Below are 23080 nucleotides of genomic sequence, written 5' to 3'. Positions count from 1 at the left end.
AGGTGAAATTGCTCAGAACCTAGTTTTAGATGCAGATGTTCTCAAATTAACAGGAAAGAGTGACCAGTTTTAACATGCACTTAAGTGGAAGATTGCCAAAGAGGTCCAACATGGTCACATTTAACTTCTTTTCAGAAATTTCTCTCAAATTAGAAAATTGTTAAAAAGAAAGATGAAAAGATGAGTCAAGAGGGTTAAACCACTTCAAAATACTTGGAGATTAGTCAGAGCCACAATAATGGAAGCCCAAATGGTGTATATACCAAAGTTAGGAAAGGTGGCACAAAATCCAAGGGGTCATCAGCGTTATTCATGAGTAATGCCAAAGAGGTTATTAGAAAGGAAAAAAACTGTTTCCATCAGAAAATGGAAGATTAGTCCAAATAGAGAAAGCAAGAAGGAATACAAGTTTGCACACAGGGAATGCAAGCCGACACTAAGAGATGCAATAAAAGGCATTTTGAGTAGCCTGTGGCTAAAACATCCAAAGCAGCAGTAAAGAATTTTAAATATATTAGAAACAAGAAACTGACTAAAATGGCAGTTGGACCATTGGGTAATAACAGAGCAAAAGGAGTATTAGAGGTGGATAAAAAGATTGTGATGAGGCTGAATGAATTACTTTTATCTGTCTTCACTGCAGAGGATACAGGGCAAATTCCTGTACCTGAATTGATATTTTGAGGATTTTGAGGGACTAAGGCAGATAGTGATGACCAAAGATGAAGTTCTCAAACTTATTGACCAATTGAAAGTTCATAAATTACCTGGCCTAGATAGTATCCATCCTAGAGTTACTAAAGAACTCAAGTATGAAATTACTGACCTTCATACAAAAAATATGTAATATGTCCCTAAGATGACATCGAGGAATGGGAAATACCACACCAATGTTTCAAAAGGAATCTAGGGGGGATCTGGAAAACTGCACACCATTTAGTTTAACATTTGTTCTAGGTAAATTGGTGGAAAGCATTATTAAAAATAGAATTAGCAGACAGAAAAAGAACAAGCCCTGCTGAACAGGAATCAAGATAGCTCTCATTAAGGTCAATTCTGCCTCACTAACCTTTTAGAGTTCTTCGAGAGTGTCAAGAAACCAGTGAACAAGCACGATCCAGTAAACATCAATTACTTGCATTTTCAAAAGGCTTTTGACAAAGTCCCTCTCCAAAGGCTCCTGAGCAAACTTTGCAGTTGTGTAAGAAGAGAAGTCCTCTTATGGATTAGTAACTGGTTAAAACAAAGAGAAGGAAAATGGTGAATTCCTTCAGTATGGGGGATGTAAACAGTGGGGTCTCACAGGGATCTGTATTAGGATCAGTGCTTTTCAACTTACTCATAAATAATCAGGAATTAAGAGTGAGCAGTGAAATGGCCAAGTTTGCTAATGACCCCAAACTGTATAGGGTTATATATATGGTTAACTATATAGGTTAAAAACCAAAAGGGATTGTGAAGTGCTCTAAAATTATTTCTCCAAACTGGGGGAATGGACATCAAACTGGCAACTGCAGTCCAATGTAGGCAACTGTAAAGTGAAGTACACTGGGGCAAAAAATTCCAGCTGCAAGCAGAAGCTGCTGGGATCCAAGCTATCACAAAAGGAATCTAGGGGTTATAGTGAACATCTCAATGGAAATGTCAAGCCAGTGTGAAGTTACTATGAAAAAGACAAAGCTCCAGTTAGGCATAATTAGGTAAGGGGTTAAGAATAAGCTTGCCAATATTGTATTACCCTTATACAAATCTATGGTGTGACAATATTCCAGGTGAGACTAGAATATTATGTACAGTTCTGGTTGTCTTACCTGAAAAAGGATATTGTAGAGTTGGAAAAAGTGCAGGAAAGGTAGTAAAATGATCAGGTGGTTGGAGAATTCCCTTATGATAGCTGAGATTGTTTAGCTAGAAGAAAAGCAAATAAGGGGAGACATGATAGAAATGTATGGAATTATGCATGGTGTGGAGCAAGTGAAGTGAGACATTTTTCAGTCTTTTGCATAGTACCAGAAACCATGGTCATCCCATGAAGCTGATTGGTTGGGATTCAGGACAGATAAAAGGAAGCCCTTCTTTACATAGTGTATGGTTGAACTGTGGAATTCACTTCCACAAGATGGCCACCGATTTGGATGATTGTAAAGGGAATTGCACACATTCATGGAGGAGACCTTAAATACTGTACGCTGCATCCAGGATCAGAGGCAGTGTGCCTATGTACACCAGCTGCTGGCAAACATGGGCAGGATGCTGCTGCTGCACTTGTATCCTGCTGTGGGAATTTATGGACAGCTGGTTTGCCACTATGTGAACAGAATGCCAAGGTGGGTGGACAATTAGTTTGACCCTGCATGACTCTTCTGGTGTTCTTATGACTTGCTGGTTCTCCATGATCAACAGAATGTCTTCAAGGAAGGTGGAATTATTTCTAATTGCATATTTTAAAGAGTGATTTTAAAATATTGATAAGTAAACAGTTTACAAATTTAAATATATTAAGCAGTATATAGGTACTATAGGCCAATCAATCAAAAGTGGGTGTTAAAACCATCCAAACAATTTCAAGATGCTTGCTCAGCTCAGCTGCTGCAGAAGCCCCTGTAGCTCTCAAACAGCCCCTTTCTTCAGGACAGCTGTGTTATTTCAGAGCTTGTTAGGAACCCCAGTTTCTTCTTAATATAATCCTATACATGAACCCCCAGAGCAGTTTAGTCAGGTACGATGTGGAGGGAAGGGGAAAATCACCCAAATTGAAAACACCTGTTTGGCAGGTGTTTTCAATCAGCAGCATCGTCATAACTGGATACAGACCGGTTATGTCAGTTTGTCTGTCTTTCTCTCACTCTTTCACACAATCTCTCTCTCCCTCACACACACACACACACACACACCAGTGACCCAGTCATGAAGCGGGGGGGGGGGGGATCATTCTGTTTTTTTATTTCCCATATTTAGCAACAACAAATACAGGTAACACCATCTCTAAATCATTAGTATTGCTATTTAAATATTGTTATTTAAAAGGATTAAGGCAGGTTTCATAGGTAATACATTACCTTTCATATCCTGGATTATAGTTAATAGTTTCATCCAATAGGTTTTTAATTTTTGGTCAGAGTCAAAGAACGTGCAGAGAACCTGCTTCAATGTGGTTGTATCACTAGCAACCTGTCTTAAAGCTTATTAATTGCTTGATAATTTTATTGTCATTTTCTGTAAAATCTGCACTGATCACTATAAAATTACTTCCAAATCCATCTTGAGATACATATTCTGAATCTTTAAAGACTCATTTTTCCTGATTTTCTTCTCTAAGGAGAGTAAGGGGTATGCCTGATGCAGGAACAATGACTCAGTAGTCCCAATGTTCAGTAATTGTAAGGTTAATAGAATCTGTTTCCTTCCCAGCACTTAAAGCACCTTATTTAGTTCATTACATAATAGTCTGACATATTGATAATTTATTAGTAACCTTTAGTGACTGTGGCTATAAAATCTATCTGCTTCTTCAGAGGGCAGCGAGTGTTAAACAACATGGCAAATTGCTAAGAAAGATTATTTTTCAAAAAAGACTTCTCTTTCCCTCTGTGCATAGAAATAGTGTTCTCCTTTTATTCTTTTTCTATTTTCTCTTTTTTCTCCTTCTATGACAGCATTAAATCTTCCCTTTCATGATGTTATGAAAGGAAAAAGAAGGAATAATGTAAGTGCTGCAGTATATTGAAGATTACCATAATTTGAGTTCAAACTTCACTGAAGGCTTCACTAAACTGAGAAGGCAAATAAAATGCGTTCCCATCTCTATCTTAGCTAGTCATAGATACGAAGCATTTTTTTCCTTGCTCATTGCATTTGAACAAAGAATAACAGGAACTACATATCAGAAATAAAGCATTGTTATTGTTCCCATTGTTACCATAAAGGCTTCCCAAGCAGCTTAGGGTACAGTCCTATGGCAATGCCCATAAGCCCCCGAACTGAGACACTCTCCACCATCCAGTGTGTAGTGAGAAAGCAGTGGGGGCAGGATGCTTCTGCTCTACTGTCTTCCCATCCTTCATTTTCACCAAATAGGCATTTTTAGCCACTTAGTGGAAGCATTTCAGAGCAGGAGATGGGCGAGTAGAGAGGTAGCAAGGTCGCTTGTAACCTGGCCTGTCCCTACTAACCCCACAGCTCCCCGACCCTGTTTTCCTGACCTCAGAGAGGAGCTGGTGTGGTTCTTTCTGCACCAGCTGTGAGGGGGAGGAGCACTGGAGCTCTGATTCCCAGTTGTGCCATCACAGAGCAGCTGTGTCTGCAGTCTCAGTGACAGGAATCTTGAAATACTTTGTGGTCCTTCAGGTGCCATGCAGGGACCATAGGATTTTTCCAGCAAGATCAGTTAAACAAAAGGGGGGGGGGGGACCCAAGGCAGACCCTGCTGTTGCATTCACACCAATTTGCTTATGGAAAATACACAGTAACATAGCCTAAGCAGGAGCTCAAGGCCTAATGAAAGAGTAAGAATACAATTTACACAATTTATGAAAGGAGCATGTATGAGTAAATGTATATTATTTTGTGATTTTGTGTGCATTAGGAAAAATTTAGGCAAAGATACTTGGCTGGGATTTGATCAAAAGGTTGAAGAGCTTCAACACAGGAAATAAATTGAAACCATAGTGCCATCTCTTTTTCTAAGGTCAGGAGTCCTTGCTTGCTGAACTTGCTAAGTAGCTTTGTATGTACTCATAGTCTCCCAAATGTCACCAACCAACTGCTCTTTAATGGGTGGCTTTGCAGACTTCCAGTTACATCCTAAACAAGACTTTGCAGCTGTGTGCAATTGCCTGAGAAAGTTTTTATGCAGGAATCCAGGATCAGTAGGGTGACGAGTATGAATAATTATAACTATTGAATATCTTTGTTTCTTTAGTGATATTGATTTAGTATTATGTACTTGTCTATATGCTCCTGTCTTCTCTTCCTAGTTTATATTTTTTATTCCAAAATAAAATAAAATTTCATGAGTAAAAATACAGGAGCTCATTTCAGAGCATGCTGAAAACAACAACAAAATGTGCACAGAACACTGATGGCCTCTCTTCTGCAGTGATGTACAATTAAGAGCCAGTGTGATGTAGTGGATAAAAGTGTAGGACTGGGACTCAGGAGATCTGGATTTTAGTCCCTATTCAGCAGTGGGGCTCACTGGGTGACTGTGGGTCAGTCACAGACTCTTTGCCCAACAAACCTCACAGGGTTGGTTAGAAACATAGAAACATAGAAAACAGAGCGAGTCAGAAGGGGGTCTCCCGGGCCATCTAGTCTGACCTCCGGCACCAGCCGGCTCTGCTCACGACATGCCCACCATGTGGACGTCCAGCCTATCCTTGAACACCCGCACCGATGGGGCCTCAATGACCTCTCGTGGAAGCCCATTCCACACCCTCGGGGTCCTGACTGTCAGGAAGTGCTTCCTGTTATTGTTGTTATGAGGATAAGATTGAGAGGAGGAGGAGAATTATGCAAGTCACAGTTGGTTTCTTGAAGAAAAAAAAGGTGGGATATAAAATCAATCAATTAGGGAATATTTCATCAAGAAAAGGCAATAAAGGCTGATAAAAAGGATGGGAAGCTATAGCTTGGGAATGTTCTTTGAAATGAAATGTCCTATTTATCCGCCATGCCAATTTTAATCCAGTAGACATCTAATCTCTATTTATTTTATTGCATTTGTATACTGCTCAATTGGCAGATGCCCTCAGGGCAGTTTACAATCCTCAAAGTAAACAATAGAATACCATAAACAAACAGTAATAGAAGTATCACACTTATAAAGGCATCCCTAAAAAGCTATGAATCCAGCAACTTTCTGAATAAGATTCAGGGATTAACATTCAAAAATCCATTTGTTAGATGACAACTCAGCGATGGCAAAATTTGTGCAAGCTCTCAAGATGGCCTCCAGATCTCTTAGGCAAGATGTTACAGAAAGCAGGCTCGAAGGCAGGGGGAGGGCAGATATATGGGATGAGAGGATGGCTGCTTATTGTAGCCAAGATATCTACATAGCCAAAGTCTTAAAATCACCCAGAGGTGGGAGGTTTACATGAATGTAGCTGTTCAACAGCAGGATTCCACACATCTGAATCTGAAGGTTTATTTTCTGAGGTCTCCCCCCCCCCCCCCCAACTACTAGGTAAGACTATCCAATTTGGCCTCTGTTGATTCTAAATTTATTTTAAGTTGTGTTAATATAAATACTGTCTAGTTGATCTATTTTCCTCCAACAAAGGAACCTGTCTGGCTCTTCATGGACAGAAATATTGTTCAGTAACAGCTGGATATCTCTCTCTCTCTCTCTCTCTCTCTCTCTCTCTCTCTCTCTCTCTCTCTCTCACACACACACACACACACACACACACACACACACACACACACACACACGACAGCAAATGTCTGCAACTTTCTTTTTTCCAGTGGTCCCAGAAGTACAGAAACCTGAAACCATCACAGCACCTGGCCAATTTGAATGCCTGCAAATCTTCCTCCATATCATCTTAAGACTCTTGACCATAAAACATTCTGACTACAGCATCCAGTCTGCCTTTTCTTCCTCTCCTATTCCCCATCTCTAGAGTGTGCATATCTAGAGTTGTCATCATTGAGTTGGAGTAGTAAAAGTTATTATGCTATATAGATTTTGGAATTATTCTTAGGGCTAGAGTGATTACCTATTTTGTAATAGATAATGTGCCATTCTTAGAGAAACTAATATAACATATGTAATTTTAATTGTGTAACAGCTGTGGGGGAGGCTCAAGAACTCAAGAAAACACATCTGGTGGTAGTGCTTATTGTGGTCTATAGGACTGGCTTGCATGACATGTCTGGCTCTTCTCACTTTATTTAACTCATGAATAGCCACATGTGTGCTGTTGTGTGGCTGCCATTCTGAATATGCAATTTTCCAGTCAGGACAATAGAAGGTTGTGCAGCGTACACAAAGCCAGTCATCATGGGTTATTTGAGAATTAAACAATTCTCACAGACCCCTACTATTAAAAGAAGGTTCTGTAAGGTTTTTTTTTTAATCTTGATTGCCCTGATCAGGAGCTGCATATTCAAAATGGCAGCTGCATACACCTGGCATATGCCAGAACCAGCCATGTTGGGTATACCAGGCTATATCTGGGCAGACATCCAGCTGAACATTATCCCAAAAATGCATATAGAAGAATTAAAAATATGCATACAATATGGCTTGAATGGTATGGCTTCCACCCTTTTACTTGTAAAGTTATGTCGGATTGTTTCTCAGAACACTCTTCTCAAGGTTAAATGTGCCCAGTTCCTATATTCTTTCCTCTGAGGATTTGGTTTCTAGCCCACAGATTATCTTTATTGCACTTCTCTGGATTCATTCAAGTTTATCGGAATCTTTCTTAACGTCTGGTATACAGAACTGGATACAGTGTTTGAGGTGAAGACGGCCAAGTACAAAGTCAAGTAGAGTTATTACTTCCAGGTTTTTGAAACTATATTTCTTTTAAGGAAATCTAAAATTTTATTTGCCTTTTTTGCAGCCACAGATTGTTGTTAAACAGGATATCATTTTGCATTTCCTGCAACTGCCTGCAAACAGTTTAAAAGCTGCTTGGCTATCCAAATTCATTTGCTACAATAGTGATGTTACAGGTTTAAGATATGCTTGTAGCATAATTTAAGTAAGAAGAGAAAAGGATGAATGATTGTGCAATGTAATCATTTCAGTTTTTAGATGACAAGAATTGTGCACAAAAGGAGGAGGCATGTATTAATCTAAATGTGGAAACAGTGACTTAGTGATTCAAATGCATAACCATAACAAGTGTTCAGTCCATTCCTGAATGAACAGGTGTTTCAAAGAACTGCCTTTATCAATCTGAGAAACACATACCTCCTTTAAAAAAACAATTCACAGAAGTCAAAATTCCCTTCATTTCAGGTATACCTTTAATTTGCATATACTATTAGGAATATGTGGGCATAGGCACCACATCCCTGCCCCCAAATAATAACATCTGACCTTTAAGAAGAAAAGCAAAGGCATTCCTGTCAATTTCCTAACAGTTCTGCAATAAATCAAATTACTTGCTTGTAAATAATGGAGGAGGGAACTTAGTTGGGGGTGGCCCCATAGCCCACCCCCCCCCCCGAGCTGTGGGGTCATATCCAGATGATGGACCTTCTACTATTTGTACCTCTTCGTGCAGTTTGGCTTCCCAGCCTTGATTTTATCTTGGTATGCTTCCCTATACCATATAAATACGTTTAACTTTGCTCTCAGATGTTCTGTCAATGTTTGAGTTTTAGATTTATTTCTTAGGTTATTCTCAAAAGTGTCACTGCTAGAATGCCCTATTTAACTGGTGTGTTTTCTTGTTGTTTTTGTTTTCAGCCTAGTTAACTTCTTTATTTCTGAAAATGTTAGCTTTGTGAGTTATACATGATTTTGCTACAAGAAGCATACTCTTTCTGATTTTCAAATAGGAACTTGGTTCCTTTGCAGATAAAGCTTGTTCTGTTCCCCAACAAAGGAGGACACAGCAGTAAGGTTTTGCCCTAGTTACTGAATGACACCTTTATCTTGTCCTTACTTCTAGGTAAAGCTGGCACAGGCTTGCACAAATCCTCATTGCTGAAGGAATGGTGTGTGCAACATGGTGCAAAAGGGCCAAGCTCTTTTGTGATTCAGCTAAACAGCTGGGGTAGTGAAGCTATCGGAGGGTAACAGGCAAGAGGGTTGGTGACTGGGTGTTGAGTGTTTTCACAAACGACTGATGCATTGTGAATTCTATAGAATTCTTCATTGAGCAAGAAGACAATATTGTTACATTTACTGGTACATCTTGCTTATATGTACATCCTGCTTTTTTCACTTACAAAGAACTCAGGGCGGCTTACATGATCTTTCTCATCTCCATTTTATTCTCACAATAATCCTGTGAGAGGTTCAGCTGAGAGCCCACACACACACACACACACACACACACACACACAAGTGGGGGGAGAGGGGGGACACTTCACAATTATCTGCAATCCTCATAAGAGCACCTGGGAAATGAGAAGCCAGCCACCAGGCTCAAGATCATGCAGTGCTTTTGTAGAAGCTTCTTATCAGCCCAGAGCTTCAATAGTCAGAGTAATTTGTGGAATCATACAGGAATTTCTTTGAGTCTCTGCACAGATCATAGCAGGAATATATACATACATATGATTCATGCAAATAGCATCTCCAGGCAAGCATGCTAGGATGTGAGTGTACCAGTCACAGTACTCTACACGGGGCTACTCTTGAAGTCTGTCCAGAAGCTGCAGCTTGCACAAAATGTGGCAGCCAATCTAATAGAGTTAAGTATACAGAACTTTTGTATACATGCTGTATATATTTGCATAGAATCGATCCACTCTGACAGTGGAGAGTTTGCTTAAGAATGAATGCAAGGAGAAGCTTGCAGTTCTGTCCTGGGTTGTATTCTGTGATTCCAGGATGCATGTGTATGAAGGGGGGAACCAGCATTATAGCTGTAAACATTTTACTTTAGGGGCCATTGTGTGTTTTGTGTCAAACATTGTAAAAATACAGGCAGGCTGTGTGGTTTTATAGACTTCTGCATTTTTATCATACTGCTTCTGGTGATGCACACACAAATCATTTTCTGGCTTCTCATCAAAATCTTTCAATAAAACATTTTCTGTTTTCAGAGCTGGAGATGATTTGTTCTGACCACTGCATAGAATGGCAGAGGAGCTTTCTGAAATTTATGTAGGATATAAACCTCTATATTTGCAGCTCATTGGTACTAGTAGGCTTCAAAGACGGCACTACTACAGTGACATCAACCCTCCCTGGATAAAGACATTAGATGGCTGCTTTGTTTGCTAATAAAGCAAACTTTAGCCATTACCTAAAATGATACTTTAAAGTAGAAAGGCTGGGTATGTAGCTTGGTGCCCCTGTTTCAGACATCTGGAATTGCCATCTATTCTTAAGGCCTTTTAAGGTCTCAGAAACTATGGTGGCCCCAAACACATCCCTAAACAAGAGGGGAAGTGTCACCAAAAGGATAATAAAGGATACCAGTTTCCATAAAGTGTCCATATCCTAATTTATACATTTAGATCCAGATTTAGAAAATTATTGCTATTGCTATTGTTTTATTAAAACAGAAACACAATACATTTGTACTTTTGTGGAGACAACTGTAATCCTTGTGGCTACTTCTTCTGCTGTCCAGGTGCTGAGTACTGATGGGCAACTTTAGGGCTCATGTTCTCCATCTTAATGGTTCATTATCTTTAATTTAAACCAGGCTTTCATGGAACAGCCAATCAAGCAGAGGATTGTCCTCTGTGATTTGGACATTGAGCCATCTCAAGTGGAAGAACTCTTTTCTCCACTTTATGGTATTGTGATCTCATGTATGCTATTGGAGGCTGACGTGTGGAGTTGCTATATTTTGATTTGATTATTTCCTTATCCCTTCCAGTGCTATGATTGAATCATACTGAGTACATATATAGTTCATGTTAAGTATTGATCCCAGAGTATAATAGCATTCCTTTCAAGTCTTTGAGGAAAAATACTGGACAATTCTGGACCATGTTAGAATTCTGTTAAAATAGGAATTCTGCTAAAATAGCAAATTTACAAAAAAATATTAGCGTGCTCTTTAAAATATCTTAAACTAATCTGGTAGAAACTTAATTAAACCATCTGTATTATGGCACATTCAATCTGAGCATGTTAACTAATCTTAATCAAAAACTTTTGCAAAGGTACTTGAAACCATGTGAATGAATTTCCACCAAGGAGCAGAACTGATGGAGATGGATGAGAGCGGAATCATGTGATTGCAGATAGACAAAAAGGATTATCACTACTTGTTCATTATGTTTGAACTAGAAAGAAGGATCCTTAAAAAGGAAGACTGTTCACTGCTCACCACCAGGTTGTTGAGTGAATCTTAGAGCATGCCACTGCTGCTCAGAAGCTTCCAAATTTAGAGGCTTCCAAGATTCCTATGCCCTGACGGACTAAACCTGGCAGCGCAGGAGAAGCAACAGAAAGGATCATCACCACCTTGTCCGCTGACTTTGATGGACTTGTCAGCCCATCTAGCAATGACACTTTGGAAAGAGAAGAAAGGGGGCTGGAGGAGTTTTGGAATATTTCTGTCCTAGCCTCTGAGGTTTTTTCCCAGTGTGATTGCAGAGATTTAGGGGGTAAGCTGTACTAAATGCTGGGGCAGGGATGGACAACCTATAGACTTCCACATATTTTGTCCTTCAACTTACATCTAACTTACATGCTGGCTAGGGCTGATGGATATTGTAGGACAAATCATTTGGAGGGGTACAGGTTGCCCATATCTGTGCTAAGACCATGGCATAGCATATGTTCCATGATGAAGTTATTTGTATCTGCCCTCATGTGCAGCTTGCAGCATGTGGACTCATTTTTAGTCAACATCCCAAGATGGCTTTTGTTAATGTTTATACATACTCTTTAGTGTGTAAAGCTAACCCGTCTTTTGTTGTCCGCTCATTGGCACTTGACTGGTTAAGGAATAAAAGTGCACATTACACCTCTACTAACTAAAGTAGGGATGAATGACTTCATCTGCATAAATTCTGATCCATCAAAAACATTAGATTCCTTTTACATTATTAGTGCTAGATGTACAAGTGTTGGGTTCTTTTTAAATAAGCCAGTTTCTTCTAATTTTACCACGGGCATTGGTAAATTAGCTAACACTGAAGTCAAGATAAATTATCTAGAGATTCATTCACACTCCCTTCTTAAATATACAATCTCTTCATAAATGTTAAATGTTAATAAATATATCTCTAAAACATTTGTGAGAGGAATGCCTTTTTAAGATTAAACTTAATGAAATTTCTCATGGCACTAGTACTTAGGACTCTTGTAAAATAGCTGAAGTGAAAATGGAGTCATTACATTTCAAGTGGTTGTAACTGCTCTACTGAGCTGAAAAGAAATCTGTAGCAGAAAACCAACACTTCTCATTACACACCAAAACCTCCACTTCACAGGATATTTTTCATCAGGTTTTACTTTTGCTGTTACCTGGACAATGGTTTCCTCTTTCAGGAAAAATCTAAGGATAAGGATCCACAACTAAATGTTTATAGTATTACTTTAGTGGGCTAGCAGCAACATTTATCTTGATCCATCTGTAAAAAATAGGTGACATTTACTCATGGTTGATATGGCTCAGTATGGATTTCCTCTCATGTTACACTTTGAAAAATAATGCAGTGGTTGCTGTAGAAAATGGTGTGGGGAATGGACAAACTGCGCCTTCCAATCTATATTGACAGTTTCATAAAGATAAGACCAATCCCACTTGGAAATATTTGATGGAGATGAGCTGATTCAGTAGATTCTATGTTCTGTATAGTTAAACATATGTAGTTATGAGAATAGACATCAAAAGCTGCACAGTAAAGTTTTCAACTCTGTGATAGAAAGAAGCCTCACTCCACTGCCACAGTAGCTCCACCCTGTTCTTTATTCCTTAACTTCAGAATTTGGGGACAACTCTACATCTCACTCATGTTCAGGAATTATTCAGTGGGATCAGCCTGTGTAATATAGCAGCATGGGAAAGAAGTTGGAGTGGGAAGCATCCCACTGTGTCACAAACCGTGCAAGTATCATGATCCCCCATACATCCTTGATTGATAGGAGGCTTGGCCTAAAGGGTGAGCCCTGCTTCCTCCCACCATGTAACTACTGTTGCCATACTTGGAATGCATTTTGTGTATCACATGTAATTCACTGGATTTTGTTTCTGGTTTTAATATTATTTCAAGATTTTGCCAAGGGACAAGGAGAGATGAGGAACATGAAGTTCAGGGTGGTGTGGGTTGAACTTGGGATGTTGTGAATATTTTTAAAACTTCTCCAGTTCTGAGAGATTCTAAAAATAATTGTTTAATGTTCTGAATGACTGCATTCAATATATGAAAATGGAATTTAAAGCTTCATATTTTACATGTTCTAAAGCTAGCTGTTATATTTAATTCGAATTTCAGTTTCATACACACTTGGAGTAAGACCCATTGAAATCCAGTAGGACTTACTTTTAAGTAAGGTTGCCTAGGATTGGGTTGTGGCCATTTAGAATCTTGCACTATCTTGCTTTTGACAAAGGTTCAAAAATGCTCCTAAGCAAACTTGGCAGTAATAGAATTAAAAAGTGTGGGAGTCCTCTCATGGATCACCAACTGGTTGAAGAACAGAAGACAGTGGGAATAAATAGCAATTTCTTCCCATGGAGAGCTGTAACCAGATTGCTGACAAGGACAAACACCTAACGCCAGCCCTCCTCCAATTGCATTGGCTACCAGTTGAAGTTTGGGACTGCTGTGCATGTCTTCATGTATAAAGCCCTAAATGGTTTAGGACCTGAATATCTGAAAGAACATCTCCATCCCTATATACCTCCTCAGAGCCTCAGAGCCTCATTGCAGATCCTGTTCCAGGAACTACTTTTAAAGGAACCTAGGAAGGCAGCTACCTGGGTTAGGCCTTTTTGGTTGTGGTGCCCCATCTGTAGAACCAGATCCCAGAGATGGGCGCCAGGTCCATTCTTTGTATACATTTCAGCACCAGACTAAGACCTTTTAATTCTCTAAACATTTTCATTGTTGACATTTTAAAATTTAAATTAAACTTATTTAGGTATTATTTTTAATTAATGAATTTTAAAATTTATATTGATATTTTTAAGATGTGCCCGCTCTGTTAATGTATGATGACAACATGGTCAGTGCTCCTGCTGTGGAACAAATGTTCTTCGTCGTGGCCTCTGTGCATCACACATATGGGTGCTGCGCCTATGCAGTGCCTAGGCTGGAAAGATTGAAAGCTAACGGTATTGGCGGGAAAAACTCCGCTCCCCCTCCCCTCGGTAGTATATATAGAGTGGAGTGTCCGCCATTTTCTCCAGTCATTTGCGGCCGCCGTTCGCTGTGCCTCGTGCCTGTTTGTTTCTCATTTGACTCAGTATTGTTCATTACTTACCATTTATCTTCTTATTCTTATTCCAAGTTATTATTCCCTCGTTCCAGTTTATATATTCTTTTTCTCTTTACTTGTTCCAATAAAAAAACAAACAAACCCAAAAATACATTACTTCTCCCTCTTTCTATATTTTATTTCTTCTTTTTCTGTGATGGCGCAGCGAGCGGCCTTCCGCAAATATGTGGAATGTGGGTCCAAAATGTCTCCAGCGGACCCACATGACTTGTGCCTTCTCTGCCTCGGCGAGGGGCACAGGACTGATAAATGCCGTCATTGCCTTGCTTTCACTAAGCAAGCGCAAAAGAATAGGGAGAACCGGCTGCGCAAACTCCTTTGGGATCAAGCACTGATGCAATCGGATCAGCCTGCAGGAAAACCCGGGCCAGCGCATGCTCCATCTGCTAAGTGCAAGGCCTCAGCCTCATCTGAGCCGGTTCAACACCCAGCCTCTGCCGCGGGCATGTCCGGGCAACGCCCTTCGCCCACGCCGCCTATGCCGCAGCTGCAACCATCCGATGGTGGAAATTCCCCCCCAGGGGCTCAGTTACTTCTTTCCCCCTCTCATAAACAACAGGAAAAAAGGAAGCACGGGGGATCAGATCAATCTTCGGCTCACAAAAAGGCGAAGAAAGATAAGGTGGCAAAACCACCTCATAAGAAGAGGCATCAGGATTTGGGTTCGACAGCCCCATCGATCCCGACAGCAGCTTCGGTACCAACGCCATCGGTACTGATGCTTCAGGCAGCGATGCAGGTTACTCCTCCGGGGTCACCGATGCAATCTGCTCCTCAACAGGGCATGCCTATTCCACTGTCCAAAGAGCAACATCATGAGTCGATGTCTGATGGGGAGATTCAGGATTCTCCTCCGAGGGCCCGGTCCCTGACTCCTATGCCTACGGCAAGAGCTAGAGACCGATCTCCATCATCACCACCTCGGACCCGGCTGGACGAGAGGTGGGAAGAAGGATGGTTCCAACCCTACTATGACTACCCAAGGGGTTGAGAGAACTACCATTCTTTTGGATTTCGTCCTCACCCACGGGATTGTTCTTCACCCTCTGTTCATGAGGATCTGCCGTCTACTTCCCGGCATGTAGAACCCGACCGTCCCCCTTCTCCAGGGACCTCCTCATCAGAACCATACCATCCTGGACCCGACTCAGACTCAGATGCCGACTCTACCTCCCCAGACGGCATGATTACATCTCAAGGCCCATCATCGCCTGAAGAACCCCACATTTTATTCGGGGAGCTTATGTCTAGACTTGTTCGATCGCTCAAGATTGAGGCGCAACATCAGCCAGATCCAAGCACCAACAAGTTCTACAACATTGTTCGGGATGAACAATCACCAGCAATCGTCTTGCCTCGTATTACAACTCTGCGGCAGGCGATGACACAACCCTGGGACTTGCCTTCTCAAACTCAATCTACGGTGAGAAGATACGAGTCCATGTATCAGGTCTGAGAGAGCGACATCCCCTTTCTGCTTCACCACCCTAAGCCAAACTCTGTGGTGGTCGAAGCATCTCAGGGCAGGGAAGCTAGAGGCCATACCACCCCCAGAGATAAGGAGGGGTGCAAGATTGATACCCTGGCGTGCAGGGTCTATGCGGCTGCAGGACTCAGGCTTCGGATGTCCAACTATGAAGCCACCCTTGCTAGTTATCAATTCTTTATTATGCAGAGGCTGAATAATATCGTCGCTCCCCTGCCTGAGCAACAAAGGGACCTTGCCAGAACCTTCATTAAAGAGGGGATACAGGTCGCCATTCAACAATTATCCACAGCACGCCACCATGTGGATACGGACTCGAGAGCGCTTGTGGGGGCTGTCTCACTGAGAAGGCATGCCTTGTTGCGAAACTGCAACTTCCCCGATGAAATGAAGCGGCGACAGTACCAACAGAGGCCACAACACAGAAGGCAACAACCTCATCAACGTTTTCCACAAAATCGACATTTTGATACCGAGAAGCGTCAGTGCTGATGGGACATGTAAACCTCTCCTCCACCTCCATACCCACCTTTCCCCCTCCCTTTTGGGGAACGGCCCACCGATTACATCTGATCGGTGGGTCCTGTCAATTATTCAGCTCGGATACAGAATAGAATTCGATACCATTCCTCCATCGAGCCCTATTCAATTTACACCGCACTCCCTGGTGTTAGTGAACGAAGTGCGACAACTGCTTCAGAAGGGAGCAATTCGATGGGTTTCCAGTTCTGAGGGACTGCACGGATTCTACTCTAGATATTTTACGGTCCCAAAATGAGACGGTGGTCTTCGTCCAATCTTGGAATATCAACAAATTTATCAAACCAAAGAAATTTCGGATGACTACCCTCCAAAATATTCTTCCACTGCTGAGGAGAGAGGATTGATTCGCCTCCATTGACTTAAAGGATGTCTATTTCCATATTTCGATTCACCAAAGTCATAGGCGTCTTCTGCGTTTCACCGTCGGAACTGACATTTACGAGTTTAATGTCCTTCCGTTTGGTTTGGCCATGGCTCCAAGGGTCTTCATGAAATGTATGGCTCCCGTCTGTGCTCATCTTCAACTTCAGGGCATCCAAGTCTACCCTTACCTGGATGACTGGTTTATAGTGTCACAGACCCGTGAAACCCTACTCTCAGCTGTTCATGCTGTTTGTACATTATTGGACAACCTTGGACTTTGCATTAATAGTGAAAAATCATCCCTTGTTCCTACACAGGTGATAGACTTCATCGGAGCTCGTCTCAATTCTACGGTGGCGAGGGCATTCCTCCCCCAAGCTCATCAGGACAGCCTCCGTGCCTGCATCTCTCAGATTCGACGAGACCGCGTAGTCACAGCGCTTTCCATACAAAGACTTTTGGGTCACATGGCAGCCACAGTCGCCATTGTCCCACATGCCAGGCTGAAGTTTAATTCACTTCAGCTCTGGTTGAACAAGAACTTTCATCCACAAAGAGATTCAACGAACAAACTTCTTCGTGTACCCCGTGCTGTTTTACAGACATTGACTTGGTGGGTCTCCCCACCCAATCTGAATGTGGGGACCCCGTTCATTACCCCTCACCCGACGAGGACTCTATACACCGACGCTTCGTTGGTCGGGTGGGGCACGGTATGCGCAGGGCTTCGATCTCAAGGCATGTGGAACTGCCAGGAATCGCTGAGCCACATAAATTACCTCGAGCTGTTAGCTCGAGGTAATTCGAAGGAATCGTCCTTCGAAACCATTATTCACCAATGGGTGATACAGCTCACATCAGACAGCATAGTGGCGGTATTCTACATCAACAAGCAGGGCGGCACAAAATCCACCGCCCTGGCCCGCCTGTCCATGGACATTTGGGAGTGGTGTATCCTGAGAGGCATAACCATTTTGGCGGTCCATCTGGCTGGGACCGACAACAAAGAGGCAGACTCCTTGAGCTGACACATGTCATTCACCCACGAATGGGAACTAAACCACCAAGTTTGCACCCAATTATTCCAACTGTGGGGACATTTGGACATAGATCTCTTTTCCACCAAGAGAAACAATGTGTTCAAAAGGTTCTGCTCCAGGGCGGGAATAGGACCGGGATCGATGGGAGATGCCCTTATGATTACATGGACAAATCTCAGATTCTACGCATTCCCACCTATTCCTCTGCTGACCAAAGCCATCTCGAAAATTGTGCACGACGATGCCATGGGGATACTCATAGCACCTTGGTGGCCTCGTCAGGCGTGGTTCTCCACTCTCCTTCGGATCTCGAAGGGCAATTTCCTTTGACTTCCACCCAACAATACGGGTTCGTCCATCACCCGGACCTGTCATCATTGAACCTCCCTGCGTGAAAGATTCATTGACTTAAGGGACTGTTTCGGAACAGAGATCTAATAGATCACTAGGTACCTCAACTCATGATCAGTCGGACCCTCTCACTGATTTGGTACCAACGGGAATATTGTCGGGACTGAGTTCTTTGGATCTGAAGGTTGTACGGATTCTCGAGTCTGCACTAAGACCGTCCACCCGAAAGTCCTACACGGCGAAGTGGCATCGTTTTTCATCCTTTGCGGAATCTATCTTGTTTAACCCGCTTACGGCGTCGGTTGAGAACATTCTTCAATTTTTGCTGCACCTGCATCGCTCGGGACTGAAACCCTCCTCAATTAAGGTTTATGCAGCTGCAGTTTCACATTATTGTGGTATAGTACAAGGGCTGTTGGTGTTTTCACAGCCGCTTATTCAGAAATTTCTTAAAGGCCTGCAGAATCTACACCCGTCCATTCGGCCATTTATGCCGACGTGGAGTCTCTCAGTTGTCCTACAGGCGCTTACAAAACCACCATTCGAACCGTTAGCCACTGTCGATTTATGCCTTGTTTCATGGAAAACGGATTTTTTAGTTGCAGTTACTTCAGCTCAGAGCCAGTGAACTTTGTGCTCTTCGAATCGATCCACCTTATTTAAACTTCCATAAGGAAAAGGTGGTCCTGAGGATGGACCCTAATTTTTTGCCTAAAGTTGCCACACCGTTTCACCTGAACCAAGAACTTGTGCTGCCTGCCTTTTTCCCGTCGCCGTCAAACCTGGTCGAGAGGTCCTTGCACACCTTAGATGTTAGATGATGCCTGGCTTTTTATAGGTCGCGCACGGAGTCTGTTTGATGTTCCAATAATCTTTTTGTAAAGTATTCTGAGCGAGGCCAAGGATCGCCTGTTTCGTCTCAGAGGCTGTCGAAATGGATCATTCAAACCATTTCGTTGGCGTACCAACTCTCAAAGCTGGACTTACCTGTTGTTCCAAGGGGCCATCCCACGAGAGCGGTCTCAGCTTCCTCAGCGTTCGCTGCGGGTGTCCTGATCCAGGATGTCTGTAAGGCAGCAACTTGGGCTACGCCTTGTACTTTCACGAAGCACTATCGTCTTGATGTGCGTGCCAGACGAGACTGTTCATTCAGGAGGGCTGTTCTTTCTGCCGTCCTTCAATAGCGACACCTCCTGCCACCATTTCTGGTAAGCTTGCTATTCACCCGTATGTGTGATGCACAGGGGCCACGATAAAGAAAAGCAGGTTGCTTACCTGTAACTGATGTTCTTCGAGTGGCCATCTGTGCAGTCACACAACCCACCCGCCGACCCCGCTTGGTGTTGGTGAGTGGTTTCGTTGTCGGTACCATATCGTACTGCTTCGGTACCTCATACTTGTAACGTTGGTACCGAAGGGGACTGTGTTGGTACATACTAGGTTGTTATGCCGTCTTATTCCATGGGGTGGTGAACTTACAGTCTCCAAAGACTGGAGAAAATGGCAGACACTCTGTTCTATATATACTACTGAGGGGAGGGGGAGTGGAGTTTTTCCCACCAAAACCGTTAGCTTTCAATCTTTCCGGCCTAGGCACTGCGCAGGCACAGCACCCATATGTGTGACTGCACAGATGACCACTCGAAGAACATCAGTTACAGGTAAGCAACCTGCTTTTTTACTGGAATTGATGTTCTTCGAGTGGCCATCTGTGCAGTCACACAACCCACCCGCCGACCCCGCTTGGTGTTGGTGAGTGGTTTCGTTGTCGGTACCATATCGTACTGCTTCGGTACCTCATACTTGTAACGTTGGTACCGAAGGGGACTGTGTTGGTACATACTAGGTTGTTATGCCGTCTTATTCCATGGGGTGGTGAACTTACAGTCTCCAAAGACTGGAGAAAATGGCAGACACTCTGTTCTATATATACTACTGAGGGGAGGGGGAGTGGAGTTTTTCCCACCAAAACCGTTAGCTTTCAATCTTTCCGGCCTAGGCACTGCGCAGGCACAGCACCCATATGTGTGACTGCACAGATGACCACTCGAAGAACATCAGTTACAGGTAAGCAACCTGCTTTTTTACTGGAATTGATGTTTTATTATTGAATTGGTTATTATGTAGTTTTATTTATTGTTTATTTATTTTATTGTGTCAACCATCCAGAGAGCCAGGTGGCTATTGTGATGGTATACAAAAGCATTAAATAAATTAAAATAAATAAATAACCAGTTGAGCCCCACTGAGTTACTGATGAGGAGCAGCTACTGGGACTTGTTGTATGGCGCGATTTTACGGACGAGACCAGAGACTGGTTGGAATTATCGAGAGAGATTTATTTACCTGCAGGGACCAAGCACTCATGGGAGTGTGGTGGCGAGCAGAGGGAAGACATTGATTTTATACTCTTTTACACTTATGCTTGAATGACAGCGAACAATAGGGGAACAATAGGGGGACAATAGGAGAAAGCACATTGCACTTTTATCATGCTAAAGCAAGCAAGCGTGGGTACAAGGGCATAACGTCTGCAGTGATACTGGTAATGCTGGAGCGTAGCCTGCTTTGTTGTCAGCTTTGCGTAGCGTGCACATCCGTGTTCGTGTACTTGTTCTCATGCGAACAGGACACCCTGATCATGCTTTTTACTCGTGATGAGCCATGCCCTGGCTACGTGCTTGATTATGAGGGGGGTTACAACAGGACTCTTTAGCTTAGAAAAAAAGACATGATAGAAGAAGGAAGATGTTAATAGAGATGTTCAAAATTATGCATGGTGTAGAGAAAGTGGAGAGAGGGACATTTTTCTTCCTTTCCCACACTAGGACCTGGGATCATCCCATAAAGCTGATTTAGGAGGTTTCGGACAGATGAAAGGAAGTACTTCTTCACACAAATTATAGTTAAAGTATTGAACTCACTCCATGGGAATGGGAATGGCCATCTATTCAAATGGCTTTAAAAGGAGACTAGACAAATTCATGGAGGAGGAAGGGATCAGTGCCTTCTAGCCTTGCTGGCTATGTGCTGCTCCTTGACAGAGGTGGCATGGCTGCATGCACCAGTTGCTGAGGAGCTTGGGCAATAGGAGGTCTTGCACCCATCCTGCTTGAGGACTCCTGTGGACAGCTGGTTTGCCACCATGTGTACAGAGTGCTGGACTGGATGGACTTTTGGTCTGATCCAGCATAGTTTTCTTATGTCTTATACATAGATTGCCTCAAGTACACACATCCAAAATACAGATATGGAATCAGGCTGCAGTTCCACTGGCGTTAAATACATTTAAATCTGACTCAGTGGGAAAGACTTAAGCATATGCTTATTTCTGTTAAAATCTGTTTGACCTAAAAGTTATTACCTTTGACCTGCCCATGTCAATAGTGAGTAACTTGAGATTCACATAAATTCTATGTTCTGATGTTAAATTGTAGAGCTTTTTCTCTGTAAGATATATCATTAGTGTAATTAGGATATTGGGGGCAGGGGGTAAAGCTCAGAAACCAGTTGCTAAAAATGTTCTAAAGAACTTCCTTTTTAAAAAGCCGTAATATTAATGTCACTGACCTGGATCTGTAATGCACATGGCTCTCTTTGAAATGTTTCTTTTACTAATGTGCACCTTGGACACCCAGGGAACTTAAATGTTTTGCAACTTGAATGTTCTAGATAAAAGTTTTTTAAACCAGTGAGATAATTGAGAATTCTGCTGTTTGGGGGGGGGGGGGGGAGTCTGCTAGCTTGTTAAATGGAGCACAACTGTGGCTTTATACTCAAAGAATAAAATGTTTTAATGTTAAATGTATTTTAGAGAACATGATAAAAGCATGAGATTAAAATGCTTACTGATTAAAGCCTATTTGAAAATCTGTGTGGTGGTTCCAGTAGCCCTAGTTTTAACTATATTGCATATCTGCAAAATCAGCCAGAAGAAAGAAAATAACATTAATTTTCATCATTTTCACTGCATTATTGTTATCTGTTTTTGGTTCAATTTGCTGATCACCAGCCTGATACCATTTGATGAAGGTTATCTTAATAAATACATGCATTGGCTACATCTCACATCCAAAGGCACAAGAATAAGAGATGTCTGACAGAGATGTGTCTCACTTGTCAGAATGGCCCTCAATAAAGAACATTACAATGGCAGAAGAGTGACCAGCCCACTCTGCCTACGTGACCTACTTTACCAGGGACCACAGTTTACGGAGTAGTTGCATTGGCAGATTAACAGAAGAAAGCACCTTCTGCTACTATTAAAAAAAAAACAACTTTCTGTCTCTCAAACTTGTTCCATTGTTCCACACAGAATCACAGAGCAACAGATTGGAAGGGTCCACTAAGGCTTTCAGGTCCAACCACCTGGTCAATGCAGGTTTTCAAGTTAAAGCATGCCTGACAGAGAGTCAACTAGCTACATCATGGATGCCTCCAGTATGGGAGGGCCCAAGACCAGTCTAGGCAATTTGTTCCATTGTTGTAATTGTGTGTGAACTGCACTTCTAAAGTGAAACAAAAGCAATAGATGACCTATATATCGCACCGTTTAATAATTGCCCATTTACTGATATAGGAACTGGCATTGCATTGGTTCGTTACATTTTCAGCTTATTTCAGTCAGCGATTTTTTGGGCAGTATATGCTGGCCTTTTAATGTCAGAACATTGTTTTGATTCTATTCTAGGAGAGGATGCAGCAAGTAAGGTGGAATTCTCTAGGCAGTGGATTCCAAAGAACAAACCAGAGCACTATGAAGTAGTAGTCCCTTATTTGCTGACTGGAGAAAAATGGAAACCAATAAAGAATATTTATTCACAGGTATGTCTTCATTTGACTGTTCATGGTAACATAGCTTCACTAAATATAGTGCAGCTGCATGCATTATTGTAGTAACTATCTATGGTCTTCTTACTCTATGATTCTACACAACACATTACCCATATTAGACTATGAATTGCTTAAATAAAAGAAATCACACAGTATTTTTTCTTCAGAAATCCATTCAGGGGGTTTGTGTGTTTTGACTCATGATTTAGTTTTTCTCCCATCAGGCTAGTTCATCTAGTTCAGGGCTTTAGAAACTCTTTTATAAGCTTAACTAAAAGACAATATTGAGGCTTCTTGGTTACTTTTTCATCTTCATAATCTGCATGAAGATTGGGGTGGGAAATGCAGATGGGATTGCTATTTGTT

At 42.0% G+C, this 23080-nt stretch overlaps 1 protein-coding gene across 3 annotated transcripts in view; it reads left to right on the top strand.

Annotated features, from left to right (window-relative positions):
• ADAM12 (ADAM metallopeptidase domain 12) overlaps positions 1 to 23080 on the top strand; it is a 342499-nt gene that overhangs the window by 18868 nt on the left and 300551 nt on the right. For 2 of the 3 annotated variants that reach the window (XM_044445563.1, XM_044445565.1), the window contains exon 1: positions 22579 to 22705. The exons of the other annotated variant lie outside the window; for it this stretch is intronic. The gene's annotated coding sequence lies outside the window, so the exon portion shown is untranslated. Of the gene's footprint in view, positions 1 to 22578; positions 22706 to 23080 lie in introns of those variants that run through there. 3 annotated transcript variants of the gene reach the window in all.

Source organism: Varanus komodoensis, unplaced genomic scaffold (assembly GCF_004798865.1).
Source record: "Varanus komodoensis strain SLA01 unplaced genomic scaffold, ASM479886v1 scaffold49, whole genome shotgun sequence".
In the NCBI taxonomy this organism is placed as follows: domain Eukaryota; kingdom Metazoa; phylum Chordata; class Lepidosauria; order Squamata; family Varanidae; genus Varanus; species Varanus komodoensis.
This window is presented reverse-complemented; position numbering and strand designations above follow the sequence as displayed.